The 25,445-nt window shown below is 35.1% G+C and overlaps 1 long non-coding RNA gene across 1 annotated transcript in view; it reads right to left on the bottom strand.

Annotated features, from left to right (window-relative positions):
* Positions 1 to 7,541: 7,541 nt before the first annotated feature.
* The window catches only part of LOC132712815 (uncharacterized), a 23,032-nt gene continuing 5,128 nt past the window's right edge, over positions 7,542 to 25,445 (bottom strand). Inside the window, exons 2-3 of the long non-coding RNA XR_009623361.1 lie at positions 20,290 to 20,429; positions 7,542 to 10,782 (exon numbers count right to left, since the gene is read on the bottom strand). This is a non-coding gene — a long non-coding RNA (uncharacterized LOC132712815). The remainder of the gene's footprint in view (positions 10,783 to 20,289; positions 20,430 to 25,445) is intronic.

Genomic DNA, 25,445 nt, shown 5'->3' on the forward strand with positions numbered 1-25,445 from the left:
TTAACAAAAAGCATAAATGAAAATTTAAAGGTAAATGCTTTAATTAGGTGGCAAATATTCTTTATTATGTTTGAAAACAATTTTCCAATTACTACGCAGCGACCAAGTGTTTATGACGGGTCATTAACTAGAACGTTGCAACACCGTAGTCTCAATATCACGCATGTTCTTTTGTTGTAATAAACCATTAAGAGTCCTTAATATTTTTTTAAAGACAAACAATAGTAAACTGTCGCTTACATCAGAGACATTGATCATGCTTGCGTAAAAACTAAGGAAAACTAACTTATTAGTACACCTTAGGAGGTTGTACGCGGAAAACGCTCATAAACCGCTATATCATATAGCTGTTAGTAAATATTTTGCATACATTTAACTAAAAATTCACTAATGGTGATGAACATATAGTTTGAAAACATTATATTCTTAAACCATGTATCGCCGAAAAAAAACTATTTAACTACAAAATCCGTAAGGACCCCCACAAGATTACATTTAATATTAGCAAAATAAAAAAAGCAATACTTATATTTTCATCTTACATAATTCATTTATCAAACTTTTAACATAAAAGTATCTTTTAAAACTATGTCTGGCAATTGACAGATCCCTACTCTGATCTTTTATTTGTAAAGGAATAAATTTAAACATATGCTCTTTTAAATTGTTTAGGAATATTTTGTAGTGAAAGTCTTAATATATCCACTAATCTCATAATTAGAACAAGCAATTATCATAGTATTGCAAGCAATTCATAAGTCCCCTACCGTTTAGAACCCCAGCATCATTCTGATTTCAATTTTACCAGTGAATGAATGACATGAATGAACTTAAATCTTTTGAGTTCTAAGTTTGTCTATTTCACAGTAATGTGTTAAGTTTCCCTGCCTAGTAAGGAAATTATGTTTATACAACCTTGTCATATTATTACGATGTGGGATTTTAAAGTAAATCCTATAAGGAATGAAGAAGTTGGAGTAAAAAATACCAATTTCTCGAAAAAAATCTAAGTTCAAGGGGGACATAATTCTGGAAATAGTCTTGCTAGAGTATTTAACCTTCTCAAAAATGTTGAGTGATAATAAGAAACATATATATGAAGTTTGAAGTAGATACATTAGGAAATAAAGAAGTTATTTAAAAAAGACAACATTTTTATTCCATAAAAATTCTAAGTTCAAGGGAGGTAATACTGATAATTTTTGTGCTAGAGTTGTAAACCTTGTCACATAATTATGATGTGGTTGATGACCAGAAACTTATATTTAAAGTTTGAAGTAAACACCTTAAGAAATAAAGAACTTATAGTGAAAAAGCTGAAAAATTAAAATCAGAAATCTTGAAATCCAGGCTATTTGTTGCCATAGCAACCAGAATTTTCAACATAGGAAGAAAAGAAAAAGATGTGCATAATCTGCAGACTGCCATCTACCCATATTTTAAGTTTCATAAAAAACTTTTCAGTACTTTTTGAGTTATCACTGGATCCAGTTTATGTGTTAAATTTGCAATATTTTCAGACTATTTGTTGCCATAGCAACCAGAATTTTCAACATAGGAAGAAAAGAAGAAGACGTGCATAATCTCCATACTGCCATCTATCCATATATCAAGTTTCATAAAAATATTTTCAGTACTTTTTGCGTTATCGCGGGATCCAGTTTTGTGGACGGACGGACTGACGGACTGACAGACGGAAGTTCTCACAGAACCGTAATTATGTGGCTACTCTATTGTTCTCTCTATTGTTCTTTTTAGCCACACAAAAGAAAATAGCCACATAAAAGCATTACGGAATGAATGACATCAAAGAGAAAGAACAGTTACCTATTGTCCCTCTAGCCACATAATTACTCTCCTGTGAGTGCGGACGGACGGACAGACGGACGGAGGGTAAACCTAAAGTCCCCTCCGGTTAAACCGGTAGGGGACTAATTAGACAGGTCAGGGATTTATACAAACAGTTGTTTAGTTATCTACGCTCATTTTAATCCCAATAGAAACATTCAAATATTTGGGGTAAAAACATGACCAAAGTACCTCGTAGTCGTTTACCCGGTGGTGATCCCATTATTCGAATAGAAAACACAAATAGAAACATGTGTTTCGGTACAACAAAAATCGGAAGTAAAGTGAACAGTTAAATGACAGAAATATGTGGTCAAATATGTTTTAACAAGGAAATAATTATTTCAGAGAAAGACGCAAAGATCAGTCTTCAATCAAATGAATGACTCCGTACGTATTGTGTAATTAGAAAGTTTATTCAATTCTAGGGCAACGAATCATAATTTGATAGTCCATGTGTAATAAAATTTTCAATACAGATTATGAGATACATAAAAATATTAAAGAATAAGAAGCTTTAAAAAACAAAACAAACAAAAAACAAAAAAAAAACGCATATATATACGAATGACTTACAGTCGAGCATCGGAAATTCATCAACATATCTTACGAAATTTTAATTTGAAAACGATATTTGCGCGCGCTGAAGTGATTAATGTTTATTTGAATAAATCAAATAAAAAGAACTTATATGTTTGTGTTCTAAAAATAATTGGTAGCCCATTCTTCGTTCGTTAGTGGTAAAGGAGACGACAGTACTGTCAAGGCATCAACTTCCTGACTGACGACAACAAAAACGGCATTCATTAGCGCCAAACCTCCAGAGTAAGTTACGACAGGTCAACCAATCACCTCTGGTACTTGAGATGACTTGACCTTGACCTGCCGTGTGCCTTCTCCGCGACGTGCATACCTCTGGAGGGATTTGGAGAAGTTTCAACAAAAACCTCCAAAACACGCTATTTATAACACCATTCATACACTAAGCACTGACGCTTCGATGTTCTCATCTATTTGCGGGAAATGGTCGACAAGGAAAACCCTACGTAATAACCCTGTTAACAACAGATTTTCCCAAGTATATATTTCAAGCTAGTGAGGTTTAAAATCTATCGATTAACTACCATAAGTTGGTTGAGTGTTGGTGGTAAAAAAAGAAGATATAACTTCCTGATCAATTTTCACTTAGGTTGATTCAATTTTGAATAAGCTTTGCAGATATGTATTTTTTCAAGAAATATTTAGCTTTAATATTATCCCAAGCCGTCAAAGTCAGCGACGAGTAATGAAATGGGAATAATTTTCTGAAACGTGATTTTATTCCAGATTTGCTTAGGGAGAAGACAACTTTCTGTCCGTAGAGCATGAATAATAATACTTATCACAAGACAGTGTCTTATTGATCTCAATTATGGTACATGTAAATATGTTTAATTTTTATGTTCAATTAAAATGTTGCTTAACTTGCAGATGTTATTATCATTCAATAATATTAAAATGACATAAAGTATTTATGATGAACAGTCCTAGAATATTTTGATAAGGAACCGTCAGTTGTAAAATGGTATTATGATCTTATAATGAACAGTCGTCCTACCTACTGGTATGTCATTTATAAATGGTTTTTAGGTTTTTCAAAATTTGCATGATTAACAGTCCGAATGTAGACCTCAATGGAATGTTCTGGAATATTAACAAAATGAATAGTCAACCATATTAACCATATTTATGAATGGTTGAACGATAAATGGCGCAATGTGCATATCTTCTTATTTAACAGCACATTTTAAGCAAAAAGAAAAGAAACTATAAGTCTGAAACATTCTGTCATAGCCTCCCCATCAGTACATTCAGTGCTTTAATTTACTTTCAAATTGCATTAATAATTAGCTCTAAAATGATCTTCTCTTTTCCAGATACGAATGGAATTTGAGTAATTAATGAAATGAAAGTATCTCTACTATTCTTTGAATGATAAAACTAAAACAGGAACGTTAATTGACTTTTGTACAATGGTAAAACTGTTTGAGTGCTATTTATATATATTATTATAGATTTAAATTTATTAATTAGGCTAAGGTAATGTTTATACTATGAACTAGCTATTTTGACAAATAAAACAGACCATCAGCTCAATACATACAGTTGAAACCATCTTTTGTTATAAATCATTAGATAATTTTTGTGTTATAAATTGAAAACAGAAGTTCCGAATCTAAAAATTGTTTAGAATTTGTTTAGAATGATCATACATACAAACATAATTATGAAAACAGAAGTTCCGAATCTAAAAATTGTTTAGAATTTGTTTAGAATGATCATACATACAAACATAATTATGAAAACAGAAGTTCCGAATCTAAAAATTGTTTAGAATTTGTTTAGAATGATCATACATACAAAAATAATTATGAAATTAACAAAACTGTTACAACAACTTGATACAATATGAACATGTTGTCAAATATAACTGTAAACATAAATGCATGTTATCAATTTACAGACTACAACAATCCAGAAATTAATATTACAATATTTCTAGAAACATATTCATATTAAATATAAAAAATAAATTAACAAAAAACAAACAAGAGGTCCATGATTGCCCAAGTAATGCTCACCTGAATATGAATATTCTCCATGACAAGGAACAAGTAATATTGTTAAATAGAAATAAAAGCAGATATAAAATCTGTATCTTAAACTGATATCACAAAGTTCATATTTGTATCTGAAATTGTGAAAATGTAAAATGTTGACTGGTTGGGAAAACAACAGTTCCATAAGATGTCACTGTTTGCTATACGAAATAAATGGATTCCTTGGAAGTCGATGCCTGCTATGAAATTTAATGGTAGATTCACTTGTTGCTATGGAAAGTTAATGTTTGCTGGTTGCTATGAAAAGTCAATGGCTGCTACGAAATGACTGGCTGCTATGGAAACAAGCAAATTCGTTGAATTTATATCCCCCGCCGAGTAATGGTTATTATTAACACAACAACTGAAGACATAACGCTTTATTTCTATATTAATCATGGCATAAACAGTAATTCTTTGAACTTAATAAATATTCAGGGCAATAACAGAGCCATAACTTTGTGTTAAATAGTAATATCTGGAAATGCCAATGAGATGTATGCATACTACATAACTAATAAAGGGCCATAAATCTGAGTTATAAGTATCTATCTGGAACAAGGCCACTATATGCTCATCTCCTCTTAGTATCCCATAAAGTTTCATTGAATTCCAGCCAGTAGTTACAGAGAAGTAGCACGGAAATGATTATTGCTCTGGTTGTATACTGCCTAAGTTATCAAGGGTCATAACTCTAACTTAAAATGTCTGACCTGAACAAGGCGACAATATGCGCATCTCCTCTTGGTATTGAAGGTTCCAATAAAGTTTCATTGAATTCCAGCCAGTAGTTGCAGAGAAATAGTGAGGAAACAAATATTTTTCTATATGGATACTGCATAACTAATCAAGGGCCATAACTCTGTGTTAAAAAGTCTGACCCCAACAAGGCAATGATATGCGCATCTTCTGTTGGTATTGAAGGTTCTCATAAAGTTTCATTGAATTCCAGCCAGTAGTTGCAGAGAAGTAGCGTGGTAACAATATTTGCTCTATATGCATACTGCATAACTAATCAAGGGCCATAATTCTGAGTTTAAGTGTCTGACCGGAACAAGGCAACGATATGCATATCTCCTATTGATATTGAAGGTTCCCATAAAGTTTTGTTGAATTCCAGCCATGAGTTGCAGAGAAGTAGCGCAGAAACAATTTTTTCTCTATATGCATACTGCATAACTAATCAAGGGCCATAATTCTGAGTTTAAGTGTCTGACCGGAACAAGGCAACGATATGCATATCTCCTATTGATATTGAAGGTTCCCATAAAGTTTTGTTGAATTCCAGCCATGAGTTGCAGAGAAGTAGCGCAGAAACAATTTTTTCTCCATATGCATACTGCATAACTAATCAAGGGCCATAACTCTGAGTTAAAGTGTCTGACCGGAATAAGGCAACGATATGCGCATCTCCTCTTGGTATTGAAGATTCCCATAAAGTTTCGTTGAATTTCAGCCAGTAGTTGCAGAGAAGTACCGCGGAAACGATTTTTTACTCTATATGCATACTGCATAACTAATCAAGGGCCATAACTCTGAGTTAATGTGTCTGACCGGAACAAGCCGATGATATGTGCATCTCCTCTTGGTATTGAAGGTTCCCATAAAGTTTCATTGAATTCCAGCCAGTAGTTACAGAGAAGTAGCGCGGAAACAAATTTTACTCCATATGCATACTGCATAACTAATCAAGGGCCATAACTCTCAGTTTAAGTGTCTGACCGGAACAAGCCGACGATATGCGCATCTCCTATTGGTATTGAAGGTTCCCATAAAGTTTCGTTGAATTCTAGGCAGTAGTTGCAGAGAAGTAGTGCGGAAACAATTTTTACTCTATATGCATACTACATAACTAATCAAGGGCCATAACTCTGAGTTAAAGGGTCTGACCGGAACAAGCTGACGATATGTGCATCTCCTCTTGATATTGATGATTCCCATAAAGCTTCGTTGAATTCCAGCCAGTAGTTGCAGAGAACTACTCCGGAAACGAAATTCGGATGGACGGACGGACGGACAACGCCAAAACTATATCCCCTCCCGATTCCATCGGCGGGGGATAATAAGCTTCAGCTCTTGTAGATTTAGAGAAGAAATTATTTTATTTACTATACACATACATGTATTGAGCCCTGGGATGGGACAATTTTGACCACAGGGCTTTCATATGAACAATATGGAAAGCCTCGACTTTCATATGAACAATATGGAAAGCCTTGACTGTCTTATAATTATAAACCTAAACATTTTTAGGCATAATAGCAATATATTAAGTCAACCTTTCCTGATACAATGTAAACCATGAATATATTATGTGGAACCATCCTGATCTATAGTCAATTGAACAATATACAAGATGTTAATGTGTCTTTATATGATGTCAATATATCATTATACGATATGCATTTTTGAATATATTATGTGGAATTGACATTATATAAGGTCAAAATAAGTATATATTATGTCAATATGTCCTTATATGATGTCAGTCTGTCATTATAAGATGTGAAGTTATGAATATATTAGAGTCAACTTAGCAATATATGATGTAAATGTGTCATTATATGATGCCAATCGTTCATTATACGATGTGCATTAATGAATATGTTATGTGGAACCATCTTTATATAGAGTCTACCAACAGTATCTTATGTCGATCTGTCTTTATATGATGTCTGTCTTTCATTATATGATGTGCAATTACGAATATATTATGTGGAACAATTCTTATATACAGTCAAAACAACACTATATTATGTAGAATCGTCTTTATATAGAGTCAACTTAACAATATATGATGTAAATGTGTCCTTATATGATGTCAATCTTTCATTATACGATGTGCATTAATGAATATATTATGTAGAACCATTCTTATATAGAGTCAAAACAACTGTATATAATGTAGAATCGTCTTTATATAGAGTCAACAAATCGTCAGCAGTTTAGAACCGCCCGGGATTCCCTCAAGTCTTGAGATTTTATCACGTGTACTTAAACTGTTGTGATATAGACGGTCCCCGCCACGAACGGTGGCGTTCAAAAATGACAAAAGCCAGGATATAATGATGTTGCACTTCATATAAAGCAGCGGTCGTGTAATAATAGATTCACATCGTCTTATGAAAGATTGACATAACATATTGATAAGTTGACAGTATATAATGATGCTACCACATAATATATAAATAAATGCACATCATATAATAAAACATTCATATCGTATAATGAAAGATTGACATAATATATTGATAAGTTGACAGTATATAATGATGCTACCACATAATATATAAATAAATGCACATCATATAATAAAACATTCATATCGTATAATGAAAATTGACATAATATATTGAAAAAATGACATTAATTTTATATAATGATGCTACCACATAATATATTCATAAATGCACATCGTATAATGATTGCCGACATCATATTAAGACACATTGACATCATATATTGTTCAGTTGAATTCATATAAGGATGCATCCACATAATATATTCATGAATGCACATTTTATAAAGAAAGAGTGACACAACAACGTTTCATAAGAAAGTCAATGCTTTCCATAAACAAACATGGTCGACATCCACAATAAAATGTCTCATGCTTAGCTCTTTGGCGTTTTTTCAAATATTTTGTTTTGCTTTTCCTATATAATTAAAAGGAAAAGAAATTGCCCATTGGAGCCCAATTTTGACCTCAGGGCTATTATTTGAAAAAAAAAAAAACACAACAACTTTGTAGGAGATGCTAAATATCTGAGCTCTAGGTATTTGACCTTTTCATACGATTTTTAAGTTTTTGCATGGAATTCAATTCTTTAAACAATTTTCAAAGGTGGCGACCGAAGGAACATTCCTGTTAAGTTTGGATGACATTGGCATAGCGGTTTAAGGAGATGTTGTTTAAATAAGTTTAAATAAGTTTACGGAGGGACGACGGACGAATTGCGATCACAAAAGCTCACCATGTCACTCTTGCTCTTTGGTATTTTGAAGATTTTTATATGTTTTTCCTAAATACATTTAAGAAAAATCAATTACCCCCTTGTGGTCAAATTTTGACCCCAGGGCTTATATTTGAACAAACTTGGTTGACATCAACTAGAAGATGTGTGATGCTAAATATAAAAGCTCTAGCTCTTTGAGTATTTGAATTTCTTGTTTTGTTTTTTTACTATATAAAAAATTATAGGGAAAATCAATGACCCCTTGGGCGGGGCCAATTTTGACCTCAGGGCTTTAATATGAACAAGGCAGTCTGAAAGACAGCTAAATTCCCTTTCGCAGCAGACACGAAAATATGTAATTCTTGACCTATTTCCAACCATAACCTTGATGTTGTGCCATAAGCACATTAAATTTTGCTCATCATAAAAGTCTATACAAAAGTCTATTTCAGTTCTTTACCAATTATTTTCCATTTTCAGAAGGATACCTTTGTAGATCATATTATTTTGTTTGAATTGTAGGTCAAGGTTTTGGACTAAGACTTCATATATTGACAAGTTTCTTACGTATTTCGTTGTATCATGCTTAAAGCAAAATTGCTGTTCCATGGATATTTAGTAATAACTTATAATACCGGTACTTTGTCACTTTAAAGCCCTCTGTAGGTGATGATGGTGATCAATTATGCCAATATAATTAAAAAAATTCAGTAGTTAAAAAGTTATGAAGAGGATACAAAATTGTTGACTTTTATCTTTTGACATCTATGTGTGACCTAGACCTCCACACATCATTTCATTATGGTGACCATTTGTGCAACGTCATTTTAAAAACTTTTCAGTATTTAAATAGTTAAGGAATAGACAGGAAAATGTTATAATTTGATCTTTAAGTGTGACCTTGACTTTGGGGGTAGCAACCTGGATTCCCCTCGAGGGAAGCAACCTGCAGATTATGGTGGGGATCATTTGTGCCAAGTAATTTTAAAACCTTTGATTTTTTTGTCAATTACTTATAGAACGGACATGAAAACTAGATGTTTTAACATTGGACATTTGAGTGTGACCCTGACCTTGAGGGTAATGACTTGATTGTTGTGCTCTGCACATGGTGTCATGATGGCAATTATTTCTGCGAAGTTATCTTAAAAACATTGCAGCAGTTTAAATGTAATTGAGCAGACACAAAAAGTAGACATTTAAACACTTGACCTTTAAGTGCGACCTTGACCTTGGGGGTAGCAATTCAATTATTGCACAGTGCACATCTTCTTATAAGGATAATCACTAGTGTTAAGATAATTAAATAAAATTTCAGCGGTTAAAATGTTATGGAGAGGACACAAATTGTAGACTTTTTAACACTTGAAATTAAAGTGTAACCTTGACCTTGGGTGAAGTAACTCAATTAAAGAGCTCTGCACATTGCCTTATAATGGTGATCACTTGTACCAAGTTATTTAAAAAAAATTTCAGTGGTTTAAAAGTTATGGAGCGGACATGAAATGTTGACTTTTTAACATTTGACCATTAAGTGTGACCTTGACCTTATGAGTAGCAACCCAATTATTGGTTATCACTAGAGCCAAGTTGATTAGATTAGCTTTCACTGGTTTAAAAGTTATGTTATTGAGCGGGCACAAAAGTTTTATGTCCTATAATCCCCTCACTGCTTTCTGGAAGGGATTAACAAACTTGGTAGACACCTACTAGAAGATGTTTAATGCTAAATATCTAAGCTTAAGCTGTTTTAGTTGTTTCTTTTTCTTTAAGGAAGATATCTTTTTTTGTTTTTACTAAGTGTGACTTTGACCTTAAACTGAGAAAGGTCAAACCTGCTCTCATTATGGTGAACATTTCTGCCATGCAGTTTTAATTCCCTTCCACTGGTTCTAAAGGTACAGACCAAATACAGAAACCTGCTAACAAACGGGCGGATGGACAGACAACCAGGTGCATAACAATATACGTCAAAATTCTTTCAGGCATATAAAAATATATGTAACAATCTTATCATTTGTATATTTCCTTAAATTTGATTAATTCACATTTACTGTTCACATGTAAAAACCCTTAAATCCCAATATTAACTTATGTCAAAGCTGCATGTATGTTTCTTCAGACTTATGTCTTCAGACAAACTCTATTACATCATTCTAGAAGAGAAATGTAAATTTTGATAACAGCTGGTGTTGATAGCTTCAAAATCTGATGATTTCATCTTCACAATTGTAGGGCAGAATAATGAGGATTCTTGACTTGATCTGAAATCAGCAATCCTTTGCAGTCATCTAAGCAGCATACGGAATTGTTCAATGGAATAAATACTGGATGATAACCTGTGGAAATAAAAAAAATTCTGCTAGTGGGACCTAAAACATGTACCTTATTTGGATTATATGTATTATGCAATATAATATGCATAAAACATAATATAACATGAAGGTCTGAAGATAAAAACTAGAGGGTCATGATGGCCCTGACATCACTCACCTGAGTATTAATACTTTCCATGACAAGGATCAAACTAGAAATGTGTCCATAGGACACGGGTGCCCCCACACTCCACTGTTTTGTCAATCTTATGACTCTACATGTGGGCTACATGTGCAGCAAGTTGAAAACTAACTAGAAATGTGTCATCATGCCACGAATTCCCCCACATGCAGCCAAAATTTCAGATGTTATAATATTTAGTTCCAAATTTGTTTGCACAAATTATTTTTTTCAGTTTAAGTTCAAAGCCCATAAAACTTTTCAGTTTAAGTTCAAAGCCCATAAAACTTTTCAATGTTAACACAAACCATTTCCATACAATGTTCAAGGCACTGAAATTATTCAGTCTTAACCTTTTGAAAATAGCAAATAAATATATATTTCATATTTGTAGCCAAAATAATGGCTACATACATTTCCACAAAAGTATGAGTGCTGAAACTGAAAGTTCAAAATTTTTCAAGAAAGATAAGTTTGTCCAAAATCATTGAACCACGACCAAATTCAAACTAAAACTGCTTATTCCTAAGATGTATCTATATCATTTTCAAAGTGAAAGGGACATAACTCTGCCAAAAAACCATCGAACCATGACCAAATTCCAACTTGATCTGCCCATTCCTTTGACATATCTATATGTTAAATTTGAGTTGAATATGTAACACTGTTGGGTAGATAATGAACAGAAACTGTAAATTTCATTTTCAAAGTGAAAGGGGCTTTACTCTGCCAAAAATCATTGAACCATGACCAAATTCGAACTTGGCCTGGGCATTCCAAAAACAATTTTTATTTTCCATATGTCAAATTTGAGTTGAATGTGTTGTACCGGTGGGGAGGTAATAAACAGAAACTGAAAACTTCATATTATTTTCAAAGTGAAAGGTAAATAACTCTGCCAAAAATCATTGAACCATGACCAAATTTGAACTTGACCTGCGCATTTCTTTGACATATCCATATGTCAAATTTGAGTTGAATGTGTTGTACCGGTGGGGAGATAATAAACAGAAACTGAAAATTTCATATTATTTTCAAAGTAAAAGGGGCATAACTCTGCCAAAAATCATCAAACCATGACTAAATTCGAACTTGACCTGTATTTTATCATGACATATCCGTATGTCAAGTTTGAGTTGAATGTGTTGTACCATTGGGGAGATAATGAACGGAAACTGAAAATTTCATATTATTTTAAAGTAAAAGGGGCATAACTCTGCCAAAAATCATCGAACCATGACCAAATTCGAACTTGACCTGTATTTTCTCATGACATATCCATATGTCAAATTTGAGTTGAATGTGTGCAACCGTTACTAAGATAATGAACGGAAACTGATGATGACGGAATGACAGAATGACGGAATGATGGAAGGATGGAATGACGGAACAGGGTAACACTATATGCCCCGGCCATTACATGGCGGGGGCATAAAAATCTTTTACTGAGTAAAGGGAAAACTTTACAAATACTAACTGTATCCACATGCAAACCCCAAAGTGCATATATCCACAAGCGAACCCAAAGGTGCATCAGTACACATGGTGACCAACATTCTTGTAAACTTTCAGGCCTACATGTCAAATACTTTTTGAGTTATGCATGAACAAGTTGAAAATTGCAAATTTATACTAAGTCAAGGGCAATAACTCTAAGAAAACTGAAACAAGAGGGCCATGATGGCCCTGATGTCGCTCACCTGTATATAGGCCCCCCCGAAGCGGGGCCAGTTTAAACCCCAGGGCTTTTATTTGAACAAACTTGGAATTAAGACACCCATTAGAAGATGTTTCATGATGTTAAGTTTCTGCTATACACATATAAGGAAAAACAATGACTTTCTCTCCCCCCCCCCCTCCCCCCGGCAGAGTTAATTTTAACCCAAGGGCTTTTATTTGAACAAACTTGTTAGACACTCACTAGAAGATGTTTCATGCTTAATATCTAAACTCTAGAAGAAGATGTTACATGCTAAACACCTTACCTCTAGCTCATTGGGTTTTTTAAAAGAAGATTTTTTAAGTTTTTACTATAAACATATAATTAAAAACAATGACACCTCTGGGGCAGGGCCAGATTTGACCCCCAGGGCTTTTATTTGAACAATTTTTGTAGACACTCACTAGAAGATGTTTCATGCTTAATATCTAAACTCTAGCTATTTGGGGTTTTTCAAAAAAGTTTTTTTAAGTTTTTGCTATACACATATAAGGAAAAACAATGACACCCCTGGGGCGGGGCCAGTTTTGACCCCAGGGCTTTTATTTGAACAAACTTTGTAGACACTTATTAGAAGATGTTTCATGCTTAATATCTAAACTATACCTATTTGGGTTTTTTCAAAGAAGATTTTTTAAGTTTTTGCTATACACATATAAGGAAAATCAATGACCCCCGGGGCGGGGCCAATTTTGACCCAAGGGCTTTAATTTGAACAAACTTTGTAGACACTCACTAGAAGATGTTTCATGCTTAATATCTAAACTCTAGCTATTTGGGATTTTTTTGAAGAAGGTTTTTTAAATTTTTGCTACACACATATAAGGAAAATCAATGACCCCCGGGGCGGGGCCAATTTTGACCCCAGGGCTTTTATTTGAACAAACTTGGTAGACACCCATTAGAACATGTTTCATGCTAAATATCTTAGCTCTAGCTCTTTGAGTTCTTTAAAAGAAGATTTTTAAGTTTTTACTATATGCATATAGGGAAAATCAATGACCCCCCTGGTGCGGGGCCAATTTTGACCCCAGGGCTTTTATTTGAACAAACTTGGTAGACACTCACTAAAAGATGTTTCATACTAAATATCTTAGCTCTAGCTCTTTGGGTTCTTTTAAAGAAGATTTTTAAGTTTTTACTATATGCATATAGGGAAAATCAATGACCCCCTGGGGAGGGGCCAATTTTGACTCCAGGGCTTTTATTTGAACAAACTTGGTAGACACTCATTAGAAGATGTGTCATGCTAAATATCTTAGCTCTAGCTCTTTGGGTTCTTTTAAAGAAGATTTTTAAGTTTTTACTATATGCATATAGGGAAAATCAATGACCCCCTGGGGCGGGGCCAATTTTGACCCCAGGCCCCGTGTTCACAAAGATTTAAGGATCAGGATCAAGATCAGGATCAAATTTAAAAACCCTGATATTCTTCATTGTTTATCCTCATGGATAAATATCTGATTATAAATTTGATAAAACTGGACTTGAAATAGCAAGTATATGAAATTTTAGAATAAATTAATTGTTAATTTTGCAAGATATGGGCATTTCACAGTTGATCCAAATATTGATCCTGATCCTAAAATTGATCCTTATTTTGATCCAAATATTTTTGTATTTGTTTTGTTATTTCTTGATTTTATCCCAAAATAGTTTGTTTTCTTTGCAAATCAGCATATTTTTACATTTTGAATATTTACAATTTAATTCAACAAAATACAAATAATTTTAGTAACATTAAACAATGAAAATAAAATCAGGATCACTTGATCCTGATCCTGATATTTTCTTAGTGAACACGGGGCCTGGGCTTCTATTTGAACAAACTTGGTAGACACTCACTAGAAGATGTTTCATGCCAAATATCTAAGCTCTAGCTCTTAGGTTTTTTTTAAAAGAAGACATTTAAAGTTTTTTCTTTCGGTTGCCATGGCAACCAGAGTTCTGCATGGAATTAAATTCTTTGAACAATTTTTAAAGGTGACCACCAAAGGAACATTCCTGTGAAGTTTGGATGAAATTGGCTTCGTGGTTTTTGAATAGATGTCATTTAAAGTAAAAGTTTACGGACGGACGCCGGACGAAAAGCGATCACAAAAGCTCACCCTGTCACTTTGTGACAGGTGAGCTAAAAAAAGTAGTCTGAAGAAAAATTTGAACACAAAGTATCAACTGTGTTCAAAGAAATATTTCAATAATTGTAATCGCAACTGGGGTCTCTAAATAAGCTTGCTATACACCAAGTTTGATTACAATATCTCATTCCTAACTCTAGTTATTGTCCGGAAACCATTGTTCTATTTTTAGTAACACTGTAATGGTGACCTTGACCCCAGGGGGTCCAAATGCAATACCAACCCAGGTCTTCATATAAGCATCCTATACATCAAATTAGATTACAATATCTCATTCCTAACTCTAGTTATTGTCCGGAAACCATTTATCTATATTTCCTAACGGTGACCTTGACCTTCACCCCCCAGGGCCCAAATGAAATACCAACCGAGGCCTTCATATAAGCTTGCTATACGCCACGTTTAATAACAATATCTCATTCCTAACTCAAGTTATTGTCCGGAAACCATTTTTCTATTTTTAGTAACGGTGATCTTGACCCCAGGGGGTCCAAATGTAATATCAACCCAGGTCTTCATATAAGCTTGCTATACACCAAGTTTGATTACAGTATCTTATTCCTAAGTCAAGTTATTGTCTGGAAACCATTTTTCTATTTTTCGTAAAGGTGACCTTGACCTTGACCCCAGGGGGCCCAAATGCAATACCAAGCCAGGTCTTCATATAAGCTTGCTATACGCTAAGTTTGATAACATATCTCATTCCTAACTCTAGTAATTGTCCGGAAACCATTTTTCTATTTTTAGTAACGGTGACCTTGACCTTGACCCCAGGGGGTCCAAATGCAATACCAACCCAGGTCTTCATATAAGCTTGCTATACACCAAGTTTGATTACAGTGTCTCATTCCTAAGTCAAGTTATTGTCTGGAAACAATCTTTCTATTTTTCGTTACAGTGACCTTGACCCCAGGGGGCCCAAATGCAATACCAACCAAGGTCTTCATATAAGCTTGCTATACGCCAAGTTTGGTAACAATATCTCATTCCTAACTCTAGTTATTGTCCGGAAACCATTTATCTATTTTTCCTAACAGTGACCTTGACCTTGACCCCCAGGGGGCCAAAATGCAATACCAACCTAGGTATTCATATTAGCTTGCTAAACGCCAAGTTTGATAAAAATATCTCATTCCTAACTCTAGTTATTGTCCGGAAACCATTTTTCTATTTTTAGTAACGGTGATCTTGACCCCAGGGGGTCCAAATGCAATACCAACCCAGGTCTTCATATAAGCTTGCTATACCCCAAGTTTGATTACAGTATCTCATTCCTAACTCTAGTTATTGTCTGGAAACCATTTTTCTATTTTTCGTAACGGTGACCTTTACCTTGACCCTAGGGGGCCCAAATGCAATACCAACCCAGGTCTTCATATAAGCTTGCTATACCCCAAGTTTGATAACAATATCTCATTCCTAACTCTAGTTATTGTCCGGAAACCATTTTTCTATTTTTAGTAATGGTGACCTTGACCTTGACCCCAGGGGGTCCAAATACAATACCAACCCAGGTCTTCATATAAGCTTGCTATACGCCAAGTTTGATAACAATATCTCATTCCTAACTCTTAGTTATTGTCCGGAAACCATTGTTCTATTTATATCAACGATGACCTTGATCCCAAGGGGTCCAACTACAATATACCAACCAGGGTTTCCGCATAAGGTTGCTATATACAAAGTTTGATTACAATACCTCATTCCAAACTCTAGTTATCGTCCAGAAACCATTATATGGACCGACTGACCGACCGACAAGCTGACTCTTATATACCCCCCCTAAACTTCGTTTGTGGGGGTATAACAATCTTGGTAGAGGTCTACCAGACAATGCCTAATGCAAAATATCTAAGCTCTAGGCCTTTTGGGTCTTTACAAGAAGATTTTTTAAATTTATTCTTATAATTCCTTTTGGTTGCCATGGCAACCAGATTTCTGCATGGGAACAACTTTGGAAGCCCTTCACCCAAGGATCAATTCTGCCAAGTTTGGTTGAAATTGGACTAGTGGTTTTTCACAAGAAGATTTTTTAAGTTCACTATATAATCTATAGAACACACAAACACACACACAGGTGAATCGCTATATGCCACCGCATGGCAGATGTTGTGGTGGCATAAAACAAAGAACATATATGCATTGCCACGGGAGGGCTTTTGTCCACCATGTTATTTTCATGAGAGGGCTATTTCGGGACGGGAGAGCTTTTTTCCTACACTCAACCTGCATAGATAAAAAGCACCTGACCATTAACTGGTAATTGAACATGAGACACCTTTTGAGATTTTATTTTAATCTACATCGAAATACACAGAAAGTTGACACTTAAAACTTCTTTTCAATTTTAAGAGGATTTTCTATGCATGAAAATCATTTATGCATTTTTAGTAGCCACAGAATATCGTCCGGTTTTCGGAATTCGGAGGTTCCGGTATTTAAAGGATTTTTTCGATGAATTTATATGGAGAAAATAAGGGACTTTTAAAATCTTCCGGTTTTCAGAGGATTCTGGTTTTCAGAGGGTCTGATGTTCAGAGTTTTACAGTATATTTCATACTAATTGTGAAATGAACCCTACATGATGAAGAAAAAATATGCCTAGAGATATTGACGTTGGGTATAACATGACGTTAATTTAAATGATTTTACCATTATATTATATAAACAAGAACTGTCAAGCAAGTGACAAAAGGCACCCCCCCTCACCACAGAAAATGTCAAAAATGCTTCTTAAGCACTCAGGTATTATGAAAGGACAAGAGCTGTCACACAAGTGACGAATGCCCCTCAAAAGGTTTTTTAAGCATGCAGGTATTATGAAAATAAAGAGAATGAAAGTAACTTGTTCTTGTAAAATGAAGTGCTACTTATAGCAAACTTAACACCTTGGGACAAGGGTCTTGCAACGTGACACAACATCTTAATGTGGTAGACATTTATGCCAAGTTATTTTAAAATCCTTCAATACATGACAATGTTACAGTTTGGAAACTAATATGTACCTTCAAACTCTTCTTATGAGCATAAGTACCTTCAAACTATAAGTGTGACCTTGACCTTGGACGTTGGAACATGGGTCTTACACATAACATGTCATCTTAATGCGGTAAACATTTGTTCCAAGTTATTTTAAAATCCTTCGCGGAAACAATTATTGCTCTATTAGCATACTGCATAACTAATCATGGGCCATAACTCTGAGTTAAAGGGTCTGGCGGGAACAAGGCAACAATATGCACACCTCCTCTTGGTATTGAAGGTTCCCATAAAGTTTTGTTAAATTCCATCCAGTAGTTGCTGAGAAGTTGTGCAGAAACGATTATTGCTCTATATGCATATTGCATTACTATAATCAAGGGCTATAACTGGTGAGTTAAAGGGTCTGGCCGGAACAAGGTGATGATATGCCAATCTCCTCTTGGTTTTGAAGGTTCCCATAAAGTTTCATTGAATTCCAGCCAGTAGTTGCAGAGAACTAGTGCAGAAACATATTTGGACAGACGGAAATGCCACTGAAATGGACTCAGGAGCCATTTCGTTTGTTATTTTCTTTTGTTTAATAGAGGGCCATTTCTATAATTACGGAATGGACTCTATTGTTCTCTTTTGTTCTGTTTACTATTACATTGCCCCTTACTTCTCTAAATAGCACAGACTTACAGAAGGAAGGACAATGCCAAAACAATATCCCCCCTCTCGATTCCATCGGCAGGGGATAACAAAAGTTATTGACTAGAAAACTTTTTTCTACTTTTAGTATCCTAGGGGTCCAAAAACAATCCCAAGTGAGTTCTCCACATAAGTTTGCTATATACTCAAATTGAATACCTCATCCCCACCTTTAGTTAACAACTTGTAAACCACCTTCAATGTCCAACTGCCATAAGTCAATCTAGTAAACTAGCATTTTCAAAACTGAAACACTGAAGATGGATCTTTACAACTGCCTGATTGATAATTCAATACAAACAATACACACTGAATAATCTTGTAAAACTAGAACTGCCACTATCATGGCGTGAATACCCCCGCATACCACTTTGTCAGAATCAACAGTGGCCATTTAGAGCTCAAGGACAACCTCCCTGCCAAATCTGAGGTTACTAAGCCAGTGCATTGCTAAGTTATGTATTCTACATGCTTCAAATGTGAAAATGTCAAAATCAATACATTGCAGACAGGACATTCTTAGGCAATTGAGAAGAAAAGCTTTTTTTTGTCAAGGTCCCTGTGACCTTGACCTTTGACCCAGTGACCTCAAAATCAATAGGGGTCACCTTATAGTCATGATCAACATCCATGCCAAATATGAAGGCTGTGGGTCAAAGGAATCTTAAGTTAATGGGTGGACAAACTTTTTGAAGTCAAAGTCCCTGTGACCTTGACCTTTGATCCAGTGACCTCAAAATCAAAAGTGGTCATCTATTAATCATGATTAACATCCATGCCAAATATGAAGACTGTGGGTCAAAGGAATCTAAAGTTAATGGTTGGACAAACTTTTTGAAGTCAAAGTCCCTGTGACCTTGACCTTTGACCTGGTGACCTCAAAATCAATAGGGGTCATCTACTAATCATGATCAACATCCATGCCAAATATGAAGACTGTGGGTCAAAGGAATCTTAAGTTATAGGGCGGACAAGCTTTTTGAAGTCAAAGTCCCTGTGACCTTGACCTTTGACCTGGTGACCTCAAAGTCAATAGGGGTCATCTACTAATCATGATCAACATCCATGCCAAATATGAAGACTGTGGGTCAAAGGAATCTTAAGTTATAGGGCGTACAAGCTTTTTGAAGTCAAAGTCCCTGTGACCTTGACCTTTGACCTGGTGACCTCAAAATCAATAGGGGTCATCTACTAATCATGATCAACATCCATGCCAAATATGAAGACTGTGGGTCAAAGGAATCTTAAGTTATAGGGCGGACAAGCTTTTTGAAGTCAAAGTCCCTGTGACCTTGACCTTTGACCTGGTGACCTCAAAGTCAATAGGGGTCATCTACTAATCATGACTAACCTCCATGCCAAATATGAAGACTGTGGGTCAAAGGAATCTTAAGTTATTGGGCGGACAAGCTTTTTGAAGTCAAGGCCCCTGTGACCTTGACCTTTGACCTGGTGACCTCAAAGTCAATAGGGGTCATCTTCTAATCATGACTTGCCTCTATGCCAAATATGAAGACTGTGGGTCAAAGGAATCTTAAGTTATTGGGCGGACAAGCTTTTTGAAGTCAAGGCCCCTGTGACCTTGACCTTTGACCTGGTGACCTCAAAATCAATAGGGGTCATCTACTTATCATGACTAACCTCCATGCCAAATATGAAGACTGTAGGTCAAAGGAATCTTAAGTTATTGGGCGGACAAGAAAAAACCGACGGACGGCCGGACGGACGGACAGACGGACTGACGGACGGACAAGCTGATTCCAGTATACCCCCCTTCAACTTTGTTGTGCGGGGGTATAACAAAAGATAACAATATTTACCTGCCAAATGCATTAAACAGTGCAACAATTTCTGTTCTTCTAAGTTGGAATTTGTTTTTTAATCCAGCTTTAACAATTGACTGTGGTCCCATTCCATCTCCAGAAAACAAAATTTTTAAAGCAGTTCCCATACCTTGAACCTGTAATCAGATTGAAGCATGCATTTTATCACTCTTTGTTGTTAAATTGTTGTTTGTTTGTTTTTTAATTGTATTTTTAGTTAGGTTAGAGAGTTATGATTCTCGTGCACTGCACATCTACCCATTGAGATACATCTACCTACAAAGTTTCATGTTGATATCTCTTATAGTTTTACAGCTATGTCCAGTACAAGATTTTTCTAAAAGGGGAGATAATTCAAAAATGAGGCTTAACAGAGTTATGGTTTTTTTGCACTGCACTTCTACTCAATGAGATCTATCTACCTACAATGTTTCATCTTGATATCTCTTATAATTTTAGAGTTATGTTCCGGACAAAGTTCAGTGTTAAAATTAACAAAGGGCAATAACTCCAAAATTGGGACAAAAAGAGTTATTGTTCTTATGCACTGCACATCTACCCATTGAGATCTATTCACCTACAAAGTTTCATGTTGATATCTCTTATAGTTTTAGAGTTATGCCCCAGACAAAGTTCAAAGTGTTGAAATTAACAAAGGGCAATAACTCCAAAATTAGGACAAAAAGAGTTATTGTTCTTATGCACTGCACATCTACCCATTGAGATCTATTCACCTACAAAGTTTCATGTTGATATCTCTTATAGTTTTAGAGTTATGCCCCGGACAAGATTTTTCTATAAGGGGAGATAATTCAAAAACCGGGCAAAATAGAGTTATGGTTCTTTGACACTGCACTCCCCCTCAATGCCCTCTACCACTGTATGAAGTTTAAACAAATTATCTCCAAGGGTTTTCAAGTTATGCTTCGGACAAGAAAATGGACGGACGTACCAAAATTTGATGTTTATGAGACAAATGAGCTCATAAAACCACCTGGACCAACGTCCATAAGCAAAATAAGCTCATAAAAGCAAAAAAATAGCTCTTAATTTGAATTTTATGAGTTTATGTTCTTTATTTAACTACGGAATGAAGCTCATAATAATCAAATGTTGGCTCGGACAGACGGACGGACAAGGCGCCGACTATATGCTCCCCCGAAATTTTTCGGGGAGCATAAAAAAGTGCTGTGCACAAGAACCAGTACTCTGCATTTCTTATTTTTGAGTTATTGCCATTTGTTCATTTTCATACTTTATTTTTGTCCGAGCCATTTCTCCTAAAGTATAAAAGCTATGGACTTGAAACTTCATAGGATGATAGATCTCATTAAGAAGAAGTGCAGTGCACAAGAACCTGTACTCTGCATTTCTTAGATTTTGAGTTATTGCCCTTTGTTAATTTTCATACTTTATTTTTGTCAAGGCCATTTCTCATAAATTATAAAAGCTATAGACTTGAAACTTCATAGGATGATAGATCTTATTGATAAGAAGTGCATTGCACAGAAAATGCTGCTCTGCACTTCTTATTTTTTGAGTTATTGCCCTTTGTTAATTTTCATATTTCATTTTTGTCCCGGCCATTTCTCCTAAACTATATTGTTCACAAGGCGACACATCAGACTCACAGAGTTCTTGTTTCAATGGTGCCATGTTTTCTATAATTTATATAATTATATACAAGCGGTCCAGTGCTAGGGAATGTCAAATGTATGCTCTATGCCATATATTTTAACAGAAAGATTTAAATGTGTTTTCTTATAAGTCTATGTTACTTGCACAATTTTGAACATAGGGTTATGATTTAAAAAAAAACAAAAAAAAAACAAGATTGCATTTGAGAAAAAATGCTATTCCACCGCATTAATACAACACTAAATAGTAGTGTAGGAACAGATTTTTTTTGTTTATATTTTTGAAGATTGTCATAATGCATAGATCTCTGACCTGTCTAATTCTTATTATCAGATTAGTGGTTAAATCTATTGTTAATCCAATAAAAGATAAGAGTAGGAATATATCAATGCACTTGAGTCTAGTGAATTTGGTGGTGAAGGTCATATTTCACACAGCCTAAATTTCATGACTACATCAAAGGACAACACAGTAAGACACTTTGTCCAAATCTGCAGGTCAGCTAATATCAAAGTTCACTTTACATCTTAATCTGTGCACATGGTTCAAATTTCATAGCTGTACATCAAAGGACAAGAAAGTAGGTCACATCATCAAAATCTAGGTCACCTGATATCAAAGTTCAATTTTACAACTAAAACTGTGCACATGGTCAAAATTTCATTGATGTACATCAAAGGACATGAAAGCAGGTCACTCTCCCCTTGGGCAAGGCAAAATTTTTGACCCAAGGGTTTAATTCAAAACAATCTTGATACAGGTCCACCAAACAACATTTTAAGTCAAATATCTAAGCTGTAGCTTGCTCCCATTCAGAAAACATTTGTTTTATTTTCTGTTTTTAGTATGTGTACATAATGAGAATCAATGCATCCCGGCAGGGCCAATTTTGACACCGGGGGAAAAATTTGAACAACTTTGGTATAGGACCTATAGATGATATTATATAGCAAACATCAAAGCTCTATGCCTTGTACCTTCAGACAAATTTTTATTTTTTATTTTTCTTCTATATGTACATAATGAAAATCCATGACCCCTGGGGCAGAACCAATTTTGACCCCAGGGCTATAATTTGAACAATCTTGGTAAAGGTTCACTTCGCAAAGTCTCATGCCATATATTTAACCTCTAGCCTTTGTCAATTCAGAGAAGAAGATTTTTCAATTCAGAGAAGAAGATTTTTCAGGTTTTTACTTTATACATATAAGGAAAGCTATCGCCTCTGGGGCATAATTTTAACAACTTTGGTAGAGGACCCATAGGTGATATTATATACCAAATATCAAAGCTCTAAGCCTTGTACCTTCAGAAAAGAAGATTTTTTAATTTTTTACTATATGTACATAGTGAAAATCAATGACTCCTGGGTGTGGGGCCAATTTTGACCCCAGGGCTATAATTTGTACAATCTTGCTAGAGGTTCACTACATTATGTTTCATGCAAAATATCTGAACTCTAGCCTTTGTAAATTTAGAGAAGATGACTTTTTTAAGTTTTTACTATATACATGCAAGGAAAACCTATGGGGCTAATTTAGACACTAGAGGCAAAATTTGAACAACTTTGGAAGAGTACCTATAGATGATATCATTTAACAAATATTAAAGCTCTAAGCCTTGTACCTTCAGACAATAAGATTTTTTGATTTTTTACTATATGTATAAATTGAAAATCAATGACCCCCGGGGCGGGGGCAATTTTGACCCCAGGGCTATAATTTGAGGTTCACTACACAATGTTTCATGCCAAATATCTAACCTCTAGCATTTGTCAATTGCTTGAAGAAATTTTTTTAAAGTTTTTACTTTAAGTTTTTACTAAATACATATAAGGAAAACCATTGACCCCCGATTTTGAGCCCAGGACTATAATTTGAATAATCTGGGTAAAGAAGGTATTTTAAGTTTTTACTATATGTACATATAGTGAAAATCAATGACCCCCCCGGGGCGAGGCCGATTTTGACCCCAGGGTTATAATTTGAACAATATTGGTAAGGGTCTACCAGACAATGCCTTATGCAAAATATCTAAGCTCTAGGCCTTTTGGGTCTTTACAAGAAGGTATTTTAAGTTTTTACTATATATGTACATGTAGTGAAAATCAATGACCCCCGGGGCGGGGCCGATTTTGACCCCAGGGCTATAATTTGAACAATCTTGGTAGTGGTCTAAAAGACAATGCCTAATGCAAAATATCTAAGCTCTAGGCCTTTTGGGTCTTTACAAGAAGATTTTTTAAATTTATTCTTATAATTCCTTTTGGTTGCCATGGCAACCAGATTTCCCCATGGAATGAAATTCTTTGAACAACTTTGGAAGCCCTTCACCCAAGGATCAATCCTGCCAAGTTTGGTTGAAATTGGACTAGTGGTTTTTCACAAGAAGATTTTTAAAGTTCACTATATAATCTATAGAACACACACACACGCACACACACACAAACACACACACACACAGGTGAATCGCTATATGCCACTGCATCGCAGATGCTGCAGTGGCATAAAAATCAACTACCCATGCAGTGGGGCCAATTTTGACCCCAAGGCTTTTATTTGAACAACCTTAGTGGTAGACACTAAATACTGCTAAATATCTAAACCCTAGCTCTTTGGGGTTTTTAAAAGAATATTTCCTAAGTTTTAACTATATACATATGAGGAAAACCAATGTCCCCAAGGGTGGGGCTAATTTTAATGGCTTTTATTTGAACAAACTTGGTAGACACTCACTAGGAATGCTAAATGCTAAATATCTAAGCTATGGCTAAGCTTTGGAAAATCAATGACCCCCCTGGGGTGGGGCCAATTTTGAGAACAGGGATTTTATTTGAACAACCTTGGTAGATACTCACTAGAAGATGTTTCATGCTAAATTCTTAAGCACCAGCTCTTTGAGTTTTGTTTTTTTTTTAAAGATTTTTTAAGTTTTTGCTATATACATGTAAGAAAAATCTATCTTTAAGTTTTTACTTTTCAGATATGGAAAATCAATAACCCCTTTGGAGGGACAAATTTTGACCCCATGGCTTTTTATTTAACAAACTTCATAGACACTTGCTAGAAGATGTTTCAGCTTAATATCAAAGCTTTAGCTCTTTGTTTTTTTTTAAAGAAGATTTTTTAAGTCTTTACTACATTAAACCTTTTCCCTCATATAGATGTGTTTTGACGGCATTTTGCACCCCCCCCCCCACTTTTGAGGCCTCAAACAGTGAAAAAATGCCCTATTTAGATCCTAAACACTGTTTTTTGTTTCAGAAATGTTGTTTAAAAATGTGACTACTTTTCCGTGCCCCCCCCCACCAAAATGGTACATCAGGGGGTTGCCAGAAGGGAGATGTGCCCCCTTCTGTTAGGAGGGTTTGAAGGGGCTGGTAGTCCCCCTCATCGCCAAGAAAATTTTGGACATGTTGGAAAAAAACAATGCAAAATAGTGATTTTTCGCAATTTTGAGACGTCCCCCAATTGCAATGGTAACAGGAAATTTACAATTGAGCATGCTGTTACAGA

The sequence above is a fragment of the Ruditapes philippinarum genome, unplaced genomic scaffold, assembly GCF_026571515.1.
Source record: "Ruditapes philippinarum isolate M1 unplaced genomic scaffold, ASM2657151v2 ctg106_1_1_1_1, whole genome shotgun sequence".
In the NCBI taxonomy this organism is placed as follows: Eukaryota; Metazoa; Mollusca; class Bivalvia; order Venerida; family Veneridae; genus Ruditapes; species Ruditapes philippinarum.